Source organism: Felis catus, chromosome A3 (genome assembly GCF_018350175.1).
Source record: "Felis catus isolate Fca126 chromosome A3, F.catus_Fca126_mat1.0, whole genome shotgun sequence".
In the NCBI taxonomy this organism is placed as follows: domain Eukaryota; kingdom Metazoa; phylum Chordata; class Mammalia; order Carnivora; family Felidae; genus Felis; species Felis catus.
The window spans coordinates 17,583,665-17,596,617 of NC_058370.1; the positions used below are offsets into that span (position 1 = coordinate 17,583,665).

General features: G+C 43.6%; 1 protein-coding gene and 1 pseudogene across 14 annotated transcripts in view; one reads left to right on the forward strand and one right to left on the reverse strand.

The window, feature by feature from the left end:
- Nucleotides 1-12,953, forward strand: part of PTPRT (protein tyrosine phosphatase receptor type T) — a 1,064,810-nt gene that overhangs the window by 438,026 nt on the left and 613,831 nt on the right. The gene's annotated exons all lie outside the window — the stretch shown is intronic.
- Nucleotides 10,874-11,645, reverse strand: LOC101095971 (annotated as a pseudogene).

Below are 12,953 nucleotides of genomic sequence, written 5' to 3' on the forward strand. Positions count from 1 at the left end.
CAGGGTGAGCCAACTCAGAGATTAACAGTGACCAGAAGCTACTACCATTAGGGTGGATGGTCACAAGATGAAGATAGTGTTATTGGAGTTCAGGGTTCTGGGATACTATAAAGAAGGTGGAATTCTTATAGAGACTCCAGCAGGAGCTACAGGAGCTCTTGCCTGAGTCAGTGGGAGGGGGAGAGAGAGAGAGATCCGTGAGTATGTATGCCCTGGAATATATGTATACATAACATTCCATATGTATGTATATATGTGCTCTGGACTCTCCTTGCCTTCTACCTCCAGTCTCCTCTGAGTGTGTCTAACTGGTCAAATCAGAAGCCAGGTGACAACAGGATCTTGGGAAACTTGTTCTTACCTTGTAGCCCTCTCCCCTGACCTCTCCCCTGTTACACAGAGCAGAGCCAGGTCACAGAATCTATCTATCTGATAGTAAATGACCTAGGATCACCCTACTTAATAGTAAGAGTAGTGATAACAGCATGATCATATTAATAGCTACGATTTACTATATGTATAGTATTACTATATGCCAGCCACTGTAGAAATTCTCAACTTACATTTTCTCTTTTAATCCTCATGATAACTCTGTAAGTTAGGTACTACTAAACTTCTGTATTACTGTTGGGTAAACCAAGGCTCAGAGAGGTTAAACCCTTTGCCCAAAGTCATATGGGTAATAAGTGGAGTCTGAACTCCTGTCAAGTTCTGACTTCCCAATCATTGTTCAAATTCTGGTGGCATTGAATTAAAGCATTTGTATATTTAATCTAGTGCATAACTAAAGGCAGGATAGGTATAAAGTGAGACTGTGAATATCAGGCTTGGTTCCCAGAAAACCCTTTGGCCGTGAACCCATGAGCTGACTGGGCCTCCAATGAATTTGGAGCAACAACCACCTGTCACCCGCCATAGTTTATTCCCTGGTTGTGTCCCAGCCTTGAGTCTTCCAAGTGTCTGAGCAGGTTGGAAGAGTGAGTAGAGATAACAGAAGCCAGGGTTACCATGAGGATTGCCTTGAATAAAGTCAGGTAATGAGAGAAGTGCTTTGTAAATCACAGAGTACCCTGCAAATGACAAGTGACACTATTATAACAGACCAAAGCCTTCGTTTTCACAGGGGCTTTGATTTGAACATTATCATTTTGGCTTTCATTTTGAATGTGATTTGAAATATGGCAGTCATTGAATAGGAAAGACATCTGGTTCAGTGCAGGAAAAAACTGACTAGTCAGTGTACAGACCTATTCTGTTCCAGCCTCTGTCCTGGGCATTGCATACCTCTTCTCTTCAAAGAGCTTTGCACCTAGTGTGGGAGGGTTACAAAGGGCAAACATGATTACGGTTCACTGTGACATGGGCCACGATCAGTGTATGTGCAGCATGGTCAAGTGATGGAGAGGAGGGAGGGTTTATTTACTCTATCCGGAGCCAGAGAAGGCTTCCTAAACTAGGCCTCGAGGAAGGAGGGGGAGAGGGGCTTTCCAGGTAACAGAGTCTGCACGTGGAAGGTACAAAGGCCTAGAATGGTATCTAGTGTGCCGTGGCGGAAGATAGATGGGGAAGTGGAGGTAGATTCAGCTGCAGAGCCTGATAATGGAGAGCATTCTGTATTCGGCCAAGGAAGCGGAGATTTTTTCCCCCCCAGGTGTCAGTGCCCTCCATCTGCAGGATGCTATGTGAGTTACAGGAAACACCTTTGTGGTTGACTAGTTGAGTTTGTGACTCACTGCGGAGAGGGAGAATGCACACCATGAAGAGCCTTGGGGAGTCTCATTAAGAAGGTGTTAGAAGGACTTACTATAGGATTTGGGCTTTGGTTGGATAATTGGAGTGGAGGAGTGTCCAAGGGAGTGGGCATTTGCTCTAGACTGAAATCTGTCAGGAAGTGGGGATAGTTCTATGATCAGGCATTTGAATAAGTTTAATCCAGATGGAGGTAATACTATAGCAGGATGAAAGTGGTAATTGGTAGAGACGCCACCAGCCTCGCATGAGCCAGGAGAGGGTGCTGTGTGTTTTGTGGTTTGCATGGTGGCCTTGTTTTTGTCTTAGAAAAAATGATGAAGTGGTTTTGTTCTACCTCACTTCATCATGGTAGCAGCGAGCTGGTCTGTTTGGCTGTTGTGTGAGATTGTTTAGGCCAACCAGAGAACAAAAGGCCCTAGCTGGAAGTGTCAGGCAAACTTCCAGAAACCTGACATCCTAGCTGATGGTAACAGGCCAGTTCCCGGATATCGGGGACTGCCCCAGAGAGCAGGGCAGGTCGAGGTGTCATCTGCTTTTGCATAGCTCCTTCAAGAATATGTGGTATCCCTAAGGTTGACTCTCAGATTCACTGGGGCCTTGGGTGAATTCTCTCCTCTTTTGAGACCATTCTTCTCTCTAGTGAATGGAGGAATGATCTGTGAGCTTTCTCCCCTGAGAGCTGAGATCTCATGATTCTCTTTTTGAGAAATTGATGATTCCTGGGCCAGAGTGAAAAGAGCAGAGATAGGAGCATCACCTGGACTGTGAGGGCTCTGCGTGGACCCACCGCACACAGCTCTGCCTGCACCCAAGAGTACTCTTAGGTTGAGGCGGAGCAGTGGGTTTGCTGGTCATGTGTCATTTGTCTGTCAACTTGCATTCACCCCAGTCCTAGTAATAATTTTTCCTCTTCCCTTCCTGTCCCTTCCCATCCCTTCCCTTCCTGTCCCTGCCCTCTCTCTGTTTCTGTTTTTGTTGTTTTCTTAATCAGTAAGGGAATTTATTGGTTTATGGAAATGAATGGTCAGAGAAGAGGTCTCACACACTTGCAGTGTGGGGTGATTAAAGGCTCAACCAGTGACTTCACGCATTCCAGCTTCTTGTTCGCTCTGTCTCTCCCTTTACTTTTATTTTTGGCTCGGCTTCCATCATGTACCCATTCTCTGGTCCCACATGGTTAGACAGCTGTGCTAATCCTACCTTTCTCTCTGGAAGGATGAACAGACTACTTCTGATGGTCGGTGGGCAGATTTGGGTCATGTGTCCATCCCCGAACCATCCCTGAACTACAGAGGTGGACGCGTGGATAAGCTGATTGGTGTAAATTGCACTGAAAGATGAGTTCAGCTGGACTGAATCGGGGTCCACTCCTGGAGCTGATGGCGGGTCATATCACAAACTGTCTGGTCTGGCTGTGGGAAAGAGGTCTCCAAGAAAAATTTGGGGTAGTGCTTAACTGAAAGAATTGTGAATCCCAATTGAGAAGCCCAAATAAAACTATAGATTATCTTCCTCAGAGATGCCCAGCATCTCTGGCAAGCTCCAGCACTGCCGCTGTCTTTCTAAGGGAGACTAAACTTCTTGTTGTCTCTTGGTCTCCATTCCCTGTGTTGTTTGATGGGGATAGAACGGTGCTCCCCCAGCTCTGTAGGGATGTGCATCATTGTCTACTGTTAGAGGGCTGTGTGTTCATTGCAGGACACAGGACAGTCATGCCAAGGGGAATGGAAGCCCTTTGCTCACCAAGACCCTGCGGACTGGATCTGTGGAGGGGTCACTGTGTTAGGGGGGCTCTTGTCAGATGAAAGGCCAAGAACACATTCAGGACTCTGGAAACGATTGAGTGTTTACACCAGCCTCTTACAGCTTCTCCAATGAGGTGTGACTTGCCTTCCTTGAGCCTTGGACTCTGCTTGTTCTTCATGGTTTGAGTTGATCCCTGGGGTTGGGAATGAGAACTATGCTCTGGGAAGATGAACAAACACCTTGTGAATCCAGCAACATGAATTCTCCCCAGACAGCTCTAGGAATAACTGCCAGAACAAGGCCACAAATAGTGGCAGGCATGGAAACTGTGTTCAAGGTTCAGCAGCCCTCTAGAGGAGGGCGGAAGCGTCCTGGTCTGGGTGCGATGGGCTGTGACTGGTGGGTAAAGAATGGAAAGGGCAGATGTGGGAGGTTGGAGTCGGAGCACCTCTGGAAAGTGTGAGGTGGTTGACCAGGAAGTTCTGGGATTGGCGGAGGGGTTGTGGGGCTGCGGGGGAGGGTGGGCACCTCAGGGATGGGAAGCTGCACACAGAGTTACATCCTTGCCACTTACTAGCTCAGTGGACTTGGGCATAGCTCTCTGAATCTCTACGTCCACATCTGTAACATGGGGAGAAAATACTCAGATGTTTCTGGCCTGGGCCCCTCATATCCTTTTCTGTGGACCCTGCATTCTCTGGTCTCTGCAGGGTTCTTCACTCCTATTCTGCCTTGATCTTTGTTCATACAGCTTCAGAGTCCGTGAATTCAACATGGCTGGCCCCAGGGGTGACCGTGGCACTTGCACCTTTGTACCCCAAACCCCAGATCCACTTGTACCTTCTGGGAAATCTCTTCTCCGTATTGGCTTTGTTCACTGAGCTCTGTGAGGGTGCTCAATGTTGTAGAGACTCAACCAATGAAGGGTAGTCTCGGAGCCTAGGATCTGGACTGAGTGGAGTCCTGCCATTACACACACCCCGACACTTTCTGAGTAACATCATTAAACATCCCACAGTAGCACCCATAGTGACTGACTAATCCAACATTGTGTGGGTTACTAATGCCTCCTGTTACAGCAGCAACCTTTCCTGCCTCATTCCTGTTCCGGTTTGGATAATTTACCTTGCAGCTCCAGGATTTTCTCCAGAATGGGCAGGGATGACTCACATTATTGCCCTAAAACCCCATGGAAATGTATCACCGCTCGCTTCCTTCCCAGTGTGATAAATCTGATTATAACTTGTAGATGGCCACTCGTGGCTGTGCAGCAGTTTAAAATGCACTGAAAGATTCATTCAGCTAAATCGAAGTTGTCAGGTGGATCGCCAGAGGGAATTCTTGTTGCAGACACAAGTTGTGTTACGTCTGCTGTAGCCTTGTGGCGGCTTTCAAATTGCTGTTAGGAAATAAATCCATTAATCAGTATGGACCGCCCCGACTCACTGTGCTAGGCTGTGGGCTCCTTGGAGGCACAGTGTATGTCTTAGTCCCTCACCTGCCTCTTAGCATCTGGTGTAATATGCCCTAGATAATTGATTCTTTTTTGTTTTTCCAGTATAACATTAAATTCTTAAAAACAAAAAATAGAATCCCCAGTTATCACAGATAAAAGTGGCCTCAGAGAGAACCTCTTCCAGTCCCTAGATGAGAGTCCTAAGGCCCAGAGAGGGAGAGTGATATCTCCAAGGTCACACAGCAAGATTCCATGAGAGAGCTGGGCATGAACCCTGGCTCCCGATGCCCAGCCCAGGGCTCTGGTTCTCTTTTGTGCTTTTCTTGGCCACTCCTGTCAATGAAGGATGCTAGAAATTCCATTTGGACTTTATTCTACTGTTTTACAGTCTCTTCTGAGTAATAAGGTCGGCTTGTTTAATAAGTTCAGCTTCAAAGTAGGTCAGGGATTTTATTTCTGTGCATGGGCCATTAGCATTCTTAAGTGAGAACACATTTTTTTTTTTAACTGAGAAAATATCCTCTGTGTAGATGAGATGCTCCACGTCTGCCTATTTCCTAAGCTGTGTCAGATCCTTTTATACCACAAAACCTCTGAGGGGGGCCCCAGGCTTCTCAATGGAGGCTGAGGCCAGATGGGAGGATGGGTGGTGGACCATGTGAAGTCTGAGCCAGAAGGGCAAGGTGATTGCCGAAGGCTTCTCAAGCTAGTAGTCACATTGAAGTGAGGTTTCTGGTGTGTTTTGTCAGAGTTGATTCTCTGAAGAACTCCAAATGCTAGTTGAGAGGATTGAGCACTACATCCAGAAATCTCTCCAATCTCCTGTGACTCAAGTGCCTTCCCAGATCCGGTTACCCACTGGCCAAGCTGGTGGGAAGGAGTCGGGGCCTAGATGTTGCTGCTGCTGTTGCCAGGGAGAAGGATCGGGGCACGCCCAGGCGGGGTGCTGGGGAGGGGGGGGGGAAGGGTGACATGACACCTCCTCTATTTAGGGCTGCTCCTGAGGGTAATAGCAATTTTCTATTTCTAGCAATGACCTGAATTGTTTCATGAGCTCACTCCTTAGTCTGTTGCCTTTAACCTAAATGGGGCTGGTAACACAATAAAAGAAAAATGGTTTCTATTCAGAATTCCTGTTTGAGGCACCATGTTTGACACAGTGAAGGTTGTGGAAGCAGGAGTGGCCATGTCCCCACCTTGCAGTGACACGGTTGTAGGGAAGAAAGACAGGGACATAAGCAGTGGGTAATGTGGGCAATGGTGGGCTGCGTAGGCCTCTGGCAGTGTTTTCCACACATCAGTCTATTCTGAGCCCCCTTCACACTGTTTTTTCCTTACCTATTCTCTTAACACTTTTGCTTTTAAAAACGAGACACTTTCCTCGATCTTTCAAATGAGAATTCATAGCATGGTAATCTCTATATTACTATAGAGAAAGGAAGTCTGTTAGGTTTCTAACACAAGCTAAAGTACGTCTTCGCCTGTTAAACTAATTTATGGATCAGTGCCCGCTGGTGTGCACCTGATTTAATCGCACGCATATCACTAGCATGTACTGCACTTTGGAACGTGTCAGGGAGGATTTCCAAAGCAAGTGAAGTGTCGGCAGGGTCTTGAAGGATGCAACTCTTTGAGCAAGTGTGTGATGACTGTGAATAATCATATATGTTTCTGTGTAAATACATGGGGTGTCTCAGTACACAAGGTTTTGTGGGGGCATAGAGGAAGAGGTGATGTCTTGGTCCCTTGGGGTGGTGTTTTTTATTGCTCTTTAGGTAGTTTTCCAAGAAAACCTCGTGATACTGGCTTTTTCCACCACCACTCCCTTTCATTGCTTAGATTATGTGTATTACCACTACATAATTGTGAGTCAGTTGTTGGCTTATTCTATGCAGGGCTCTCTGTAAGCATTAGAACTCCTCCCTGTGTCCCAAGCCAGGAAGAGACAGGTAAGGAAGGCCACTTACTCACCTGCCCATTCATTCATTCATTCATTCATTCATTCATTCATTCATTCATTCATTCATTCATGTGTTTATTTACTGCTACCTCCAAGGCTAGGATTGGAGACATAGATACACATACAACATTACTAACTAAAGGGTAGGGTGGTTGAGGAATCATTCAGATGTTCTGCATATTATGATTGTTAAGGAAGGTATTGTGGTGAACAAAATGAATGATGTAGCCAATAGTTCTCAAACCTGGCTGCACGTTGGAAAAGCCTGAGGTGTTAAAAAAAAAATGCCGATGCCTAGGTCTCACCCCAGAGATTCTGATTTGATTGGTAAAGGTTGGGAATTGGACATCAGGAGCTTTAGAAGTTGTCCACATGGTTCTAATACACAGCTGTGGGCGAGCCATGGGTGCAATCACAAAAGGTCATTTTTAAAGAATGGTACTTGGTGCTATGGAGGAAATGGGCATGGCAGAACCCAGGCTTTTTGACATTTAGGTATGAGTTCAGCCTAGCCCTCTCAAAGGGCTCCCCAGAGCTTCAAGCCCTGCAGAGTTTTAACAGTGGTCTTCCTGTTTCTTAGAGCGGCTCATTTCATGCTTCTTGTCTGCAAAGGAACTGGTTTCCTGTAGCTTTTGAATTGACTGTGAGACCCCCGAATGTTCCTACATCAGCTTTCTGGGCAGAACCTCTGTGGTTTGGGGTCAATCTTGAGTACATCTTAACTGTTGGGAAACCTCATTGGGATTTCCAATCAGGAACATATACAGTTACGTTTCCTTTCCTTGAGGGGAATCAAAACTAGGAGAGGAAATTCATGGGCCAATTTTAAGAGGACATAAAGGCCTCCAAGCTGTGAAGTGTTCCATAGGAATGATGCCCTTTGAGATCAATTCTTTTTTAAAAAAATGTTAATACCTTGGGAGGATTGCTACATTAAACCTGTTTGTCCTTTAGTGTATGTGACTTTAATCAGATTGCTTTCCTGATTAAGATCTAGAAGAGGTTTTAGGCAAGACTTTTTTTTAAAGCTTTGTTATTATATGTGTTTTTCTTCAATGAAAAATGATAGTAATTTCACTGGGACCATCAATGTGCCCCACTGAACAGGCCAAGGTATATCTTTGTAGCAGGGCAAGCTTTCAAATTCACTTCTCATTTTATTGCATGCATGAGTACAAAGGTGAGTTTAAAACATTTTCTTTCATTTTATATCACCACATTGAGAAATAAAGAGGCAGAGTTTAAGGCTAGGTTTTATTAGTAAATGGTTCTGTATGTGCTAGAACATTTGAATTTATGATACCTTGGTGTAGACCCCTCTGTCCTGCCCTGCAGTTGGATCTATGTTACACTGGGTCCCATCTATGCAAATATCTATCCCTATCTTGTGGACAGTTTCTTTACCAGGTATCTTTTTTTAAGTAATTAAAAATTAATGCCTTCATAGATATCACTATCATATAATACATGGAATAAATATACAAAGTGCCCATATGTTAATGCCCTTGTTTGCTTACCATTGCAAAGTAAAAAGCACTGGGCTTACCAAATGTTCAAACACGCCTTGAAGTGCATTAAAATGTCTCCTTTGAGGGCATTCTTTAGTAAAAGTAGGCTGTCCTTTTATTTTTATCTAAAGTAGATTCAGCCAAGTCTTCCCCAGTCTTCTGCCTGGTTTGTATGCTTTAATTTCAAAGGTGATTCTGAAACTGATCTTAAAGGAAGCTTGAAGCATGGTGTGTGTGCATTTGATTGTGCCTCTTTATATTAACTTGTTGCCAAGATGTTTCCCTTTTTAGTCACAAAAAATTCTTCCTCCAAATCTTTAATTGTTTATCTATGCTGGATTAGTCACATACTACTCCAAAGTGTAGTGGCTTAAACCAGCAAGGATTTATTGTCTCGCAGGCATGGGCTAGGGGATCATGGTGCAGCTTGATTGGGTGATTCTGGCTTGGGGGCTCTCACAGGCTGCAGTCATCCTAAGTCTAGTCTGAGGGAAGATCTCCCAAGTTCACTTATTCACTTGGCTGTTGGGCAGCCTTCAGAAGATCTTCTTAAAAGATCACTCACATGGCTGTTGGCCTCAGAGCCTCATTAGCTGTTGGCTGAAGATTTCATTTCTTTGGGAATGTGTGGCTCTCCAGAAAACAACTCAATAAGGTTGAGGGGGTGGGGAGGAAGAAAGGGAGAAAGGAGGAAGGAGAGGGAGGAAAGGGGAGGGAGGGGGAGGGAGGGGGGAGAGAAAGGAAGTAGAGAGGGGAAGGGGAGAGAGGGGAGGAGAGGGAGGGAAGGGCAAGAGAGAAGGGGAGGAAGAGTGGAGAGATGGACAGGGAGAGAGGGAGAGGGAGAGGGCAAGGAAGGTGGTAGTTTTTTTGTAACCTAATCTTGGAAGTAACAGCGTCACATCACTTTTGCTATCCTCCATTTGTTAGACGTGAGCAAGAGGTCTAGCCCACTTTCAAAGGGTCAGGGTTAAACAAGAATGTAGATACCAGAAGAGTAAATCATTGGGGGCCATTTTAGAGACTGTCCACAGCAATTAGGGTCTCCAAACATCACCAAAAAGTGATGGGCATTTGCAGATACTGTCCAGGATTTTTCTGGCACAAGAAATACTGAGGTTTAGCTCTTTGTAGCTCTACAATAATAAAAGTAGCATATTAAGTGTCTAAGTATATCTTATACTTCCCAGATTGACAGCTGCTTAATAATGAATCACTGATTGAATTTGAGGTAATGCTACCATCTTCTTCTCTGTCAAGTCCAATAAAGGGATTCTGAAGGACAGCGCCATGCTGGATACATGCCTCTCAGGTTGTAGGCTCTGAATTTCACTGTCTTACATCTTTTTAATAGTTTTGAGCCTATGCTTCCTGTTTCCCATTTTTAGGCAACTATCCATCATCCTGATTGAAAACATAATTTTAAAAGTATTATGCTTCTAAAAAATAAATGAAGAGTGCCACTAAAACTTGCAAAACAAAACACATTTTTTCAGTATTTCTGTGTTACTGAAAAATGCTCTATGGCAGGAAATAGAACCAAATATAGTTATGTGTTTGCCAACTGAATGTTTGATGGAACACAATTTTGTCAGGAACCTGAACTGATTTGTGAGTACTGATGAATTTGAGTAGAGTAAAAAGTAAAAAATTAACATGGATTTGACACAGAAGGTGTGACTTACAACTGGGAAAATGGATAAATTGAACCTGGTCAAAATTAAAACTTTTGATCTGCAAAAGCCCGTGTGAAGAGAATGAAAAGACAAGCTACAGAGTTGGAGAAAATATCTGCAAACCACATACGTGACAAAGGACTAGTGTTTAGAATATATAAAGAGTTCTTAGAACTCAACAGCAGAACAGCAACAACAAGAAAACCAAACAGCAACCAACAGTTCAATTAGAAAATAGGTGAAAGTTAATGAGCAGACATTTCACGGAAGAGGATATACAGACAGCAGATAAGCACATGAAAAGATGTTCAGTATCAGTAACCATTAGGGGAGTGCAAATCAAAACCACAATGATCTATCACGACATACCAGAATGGCTAAAACAAAATGGTAGCACCAAATTTTAGTGAGGATGCAGAGCCCAGATCACTCCTTCATTGATGGTGGGTGTGGTCATAAAGACCAACATGAGGGATCCCTGTGGTGGTGGAAACGTGCCGTCTTGATTTTACCAGTGTCAGCATCCTGGTTGTGATATTGAATGATAGATTTTTTTTTTCTTTTGATGAATGACAGTTTTGTTTTTTTACACTTAAAGGCTGATGAAAAATCCTATTAAAGAAAATCCAGCATCTCAGTCAGAAAGGATAACTGTATTTATTCATTAAATATCATCTAGGTCTTCTATAACACACCATGAAAACACCCGGCATGCATATTTAATATTGGTACAATGGATTCAAGACCAAGTGCACGTGGTACAAGCATCAAGGCTAGATTACAAATTGTCATAGTCATAGTTGTCATCCCCATCTTCTCATTTTCTTTTCAATGCGTTTGATGATTCTTTGGCAGCATTTTGTGATGGCCTCCATGTTAGTGGTTATAAGCATGTTTTTGGACCCAATTAATTATGGATTGATTAATCAGAACATTGTGAATCATGGACATTGCAGGAATTGATGCTTTTACAGTTGGGGACTATGAAGTGGGTGTACGTGCAGTAGACCTTTGACCTGTGAGGGGCATTGGAGTCCCTACTTTATTTGACACAGATGTGGTTTGTGGGGCTGGTGTGCCATGTGTGGGAGTACTTGGACTGCTATTATTCCCACAGAAGGAGATGCCTTTTTTTTTTTTTTTTTTTGTAAACACTTAATTAAGTCTTTAGTTTGGAACAGTCAAGCAGAATATATCAGATGGTAACCTAGGGCCTTGCTGTGGCTTGATTAATGGCAAAGGAGTTTGATTTCTTTGCCTTGCAATATCTAATAAAACATCTCTTGGGGGAGGATAGAGGTAAAAGACTGATCAGCATTACACAGCATTGCCAATAGTGCATCATCTGCATCAACATTAGCTTTCTTAGCATGGCTTGAATATAATTTTACATTGTCTAGAATTGTGGTCACCTAACAGAAGGCAAACTCCAATGTCTGATTTCTAACTCTTGGCTCCTAGTCTGTAATCCCCACATCCTTCAGGATTTGTACCATCATCTGTGCATCTTTTGGCATGCTCTTGGGAAAAGCCATCTTGCCAGACTCCATGATAAGACTTCTTGAGCTAAATCACCCACATTAATGTATTTCAGTCCTGATCTGGATGCAAGTTCTTTGCCTGGCACGGGTTTTTCCAACCGCTGGTGTACCTGGGATTAGGATATTCGGAAGCAACATGGTCCTCACTCTTGCATGATAGTTTTGCACAAAGTTATCATTGGGGAAGCGGAGTAAAAGATACATAGGATCTATTATTTCTTAGAACTTGTGGAAGTCTATAATTATCTCAAAATAATTTTAATTAAAAAGAATTAACACTTATGTTCAAAGTGACAAGCTGAGTTCTCAGCCCAAACCAGTAGGGCCTTTCTGGGCAAGGATCAGCAGCCCTTCTTCTGAGGTAGAGTGCTCTGTTCAAGACCTCTTAGACTGCTGGATTTCCTGGTAATATCAAACTACCAATTCTTAAAGCCCCTCTCTACTCTCAAAATATTCTGCACTCCAAGCTTTAGTGAAACAAAACAAAATAGATTGCCTCAACTTTTGTGTTGACTTATCGATTCAACGTGTACTTAGAAAGCATTTCTTGTGTGCTAAGGATCAAGGCAGTTGCTGTGAATAGGTAGAAATCTAGAAGTGGTCTCTGCCCTTGTGGTGTTTTCATTCTAGTGGAGAAGATCAGGAAGAACAGCCTCACAAATAAAACCAAAAGCATGTCTGAGAGCATGGGGGAAGTCAGGGAGGAAGTAAGTTTGAGCTGGGCTATGGAGAGTGAACTAGGTGAAGCACAGGGAAGAGGAAACAGTGTGGGCAAAGGCCCTGAGATAGAAAGGATCACAACTCATTAGGCATATTTGAAAACAGACGTATGTGTCTTGAGCCTGTGCAGCGAGAGGGGCAGTGGCAGCAGGCGAGGCTGAACAGACAGACGGGCCACTTCACTCATGGTATTTGAGGCCACATAATGGAATGTAGTTGTTACCTTAGGAAGATAAGTTGGGCTACAGGTGGAGAATAGATCTGAAGAGGGCAGAAGTAGAAGCAGGGTTAGAAAGGCTTATGCATATTGTACAAATGATTTAAAGCTCTTTCCTTTTTGTTGATTGAAACTTAGCATATGATACGGCAAAGTACATTGACTTTAATATATGAAAGTATGTTAAACTCACTTTTGATTTTCATCATAATTTGAGATTCTTTGGGATTTTCTCCATACACAATCACATAGTCTATGAATAATGAAAGCTTTATTACTTCCTTTCCAATCCTTGTATCTCTTATGTCTTTTTCTTGCCCCATTGCAGTAGCTTGAACATCCAGTAAAATGGGGGAAAGCATTCAGTATTTAACTGTTGA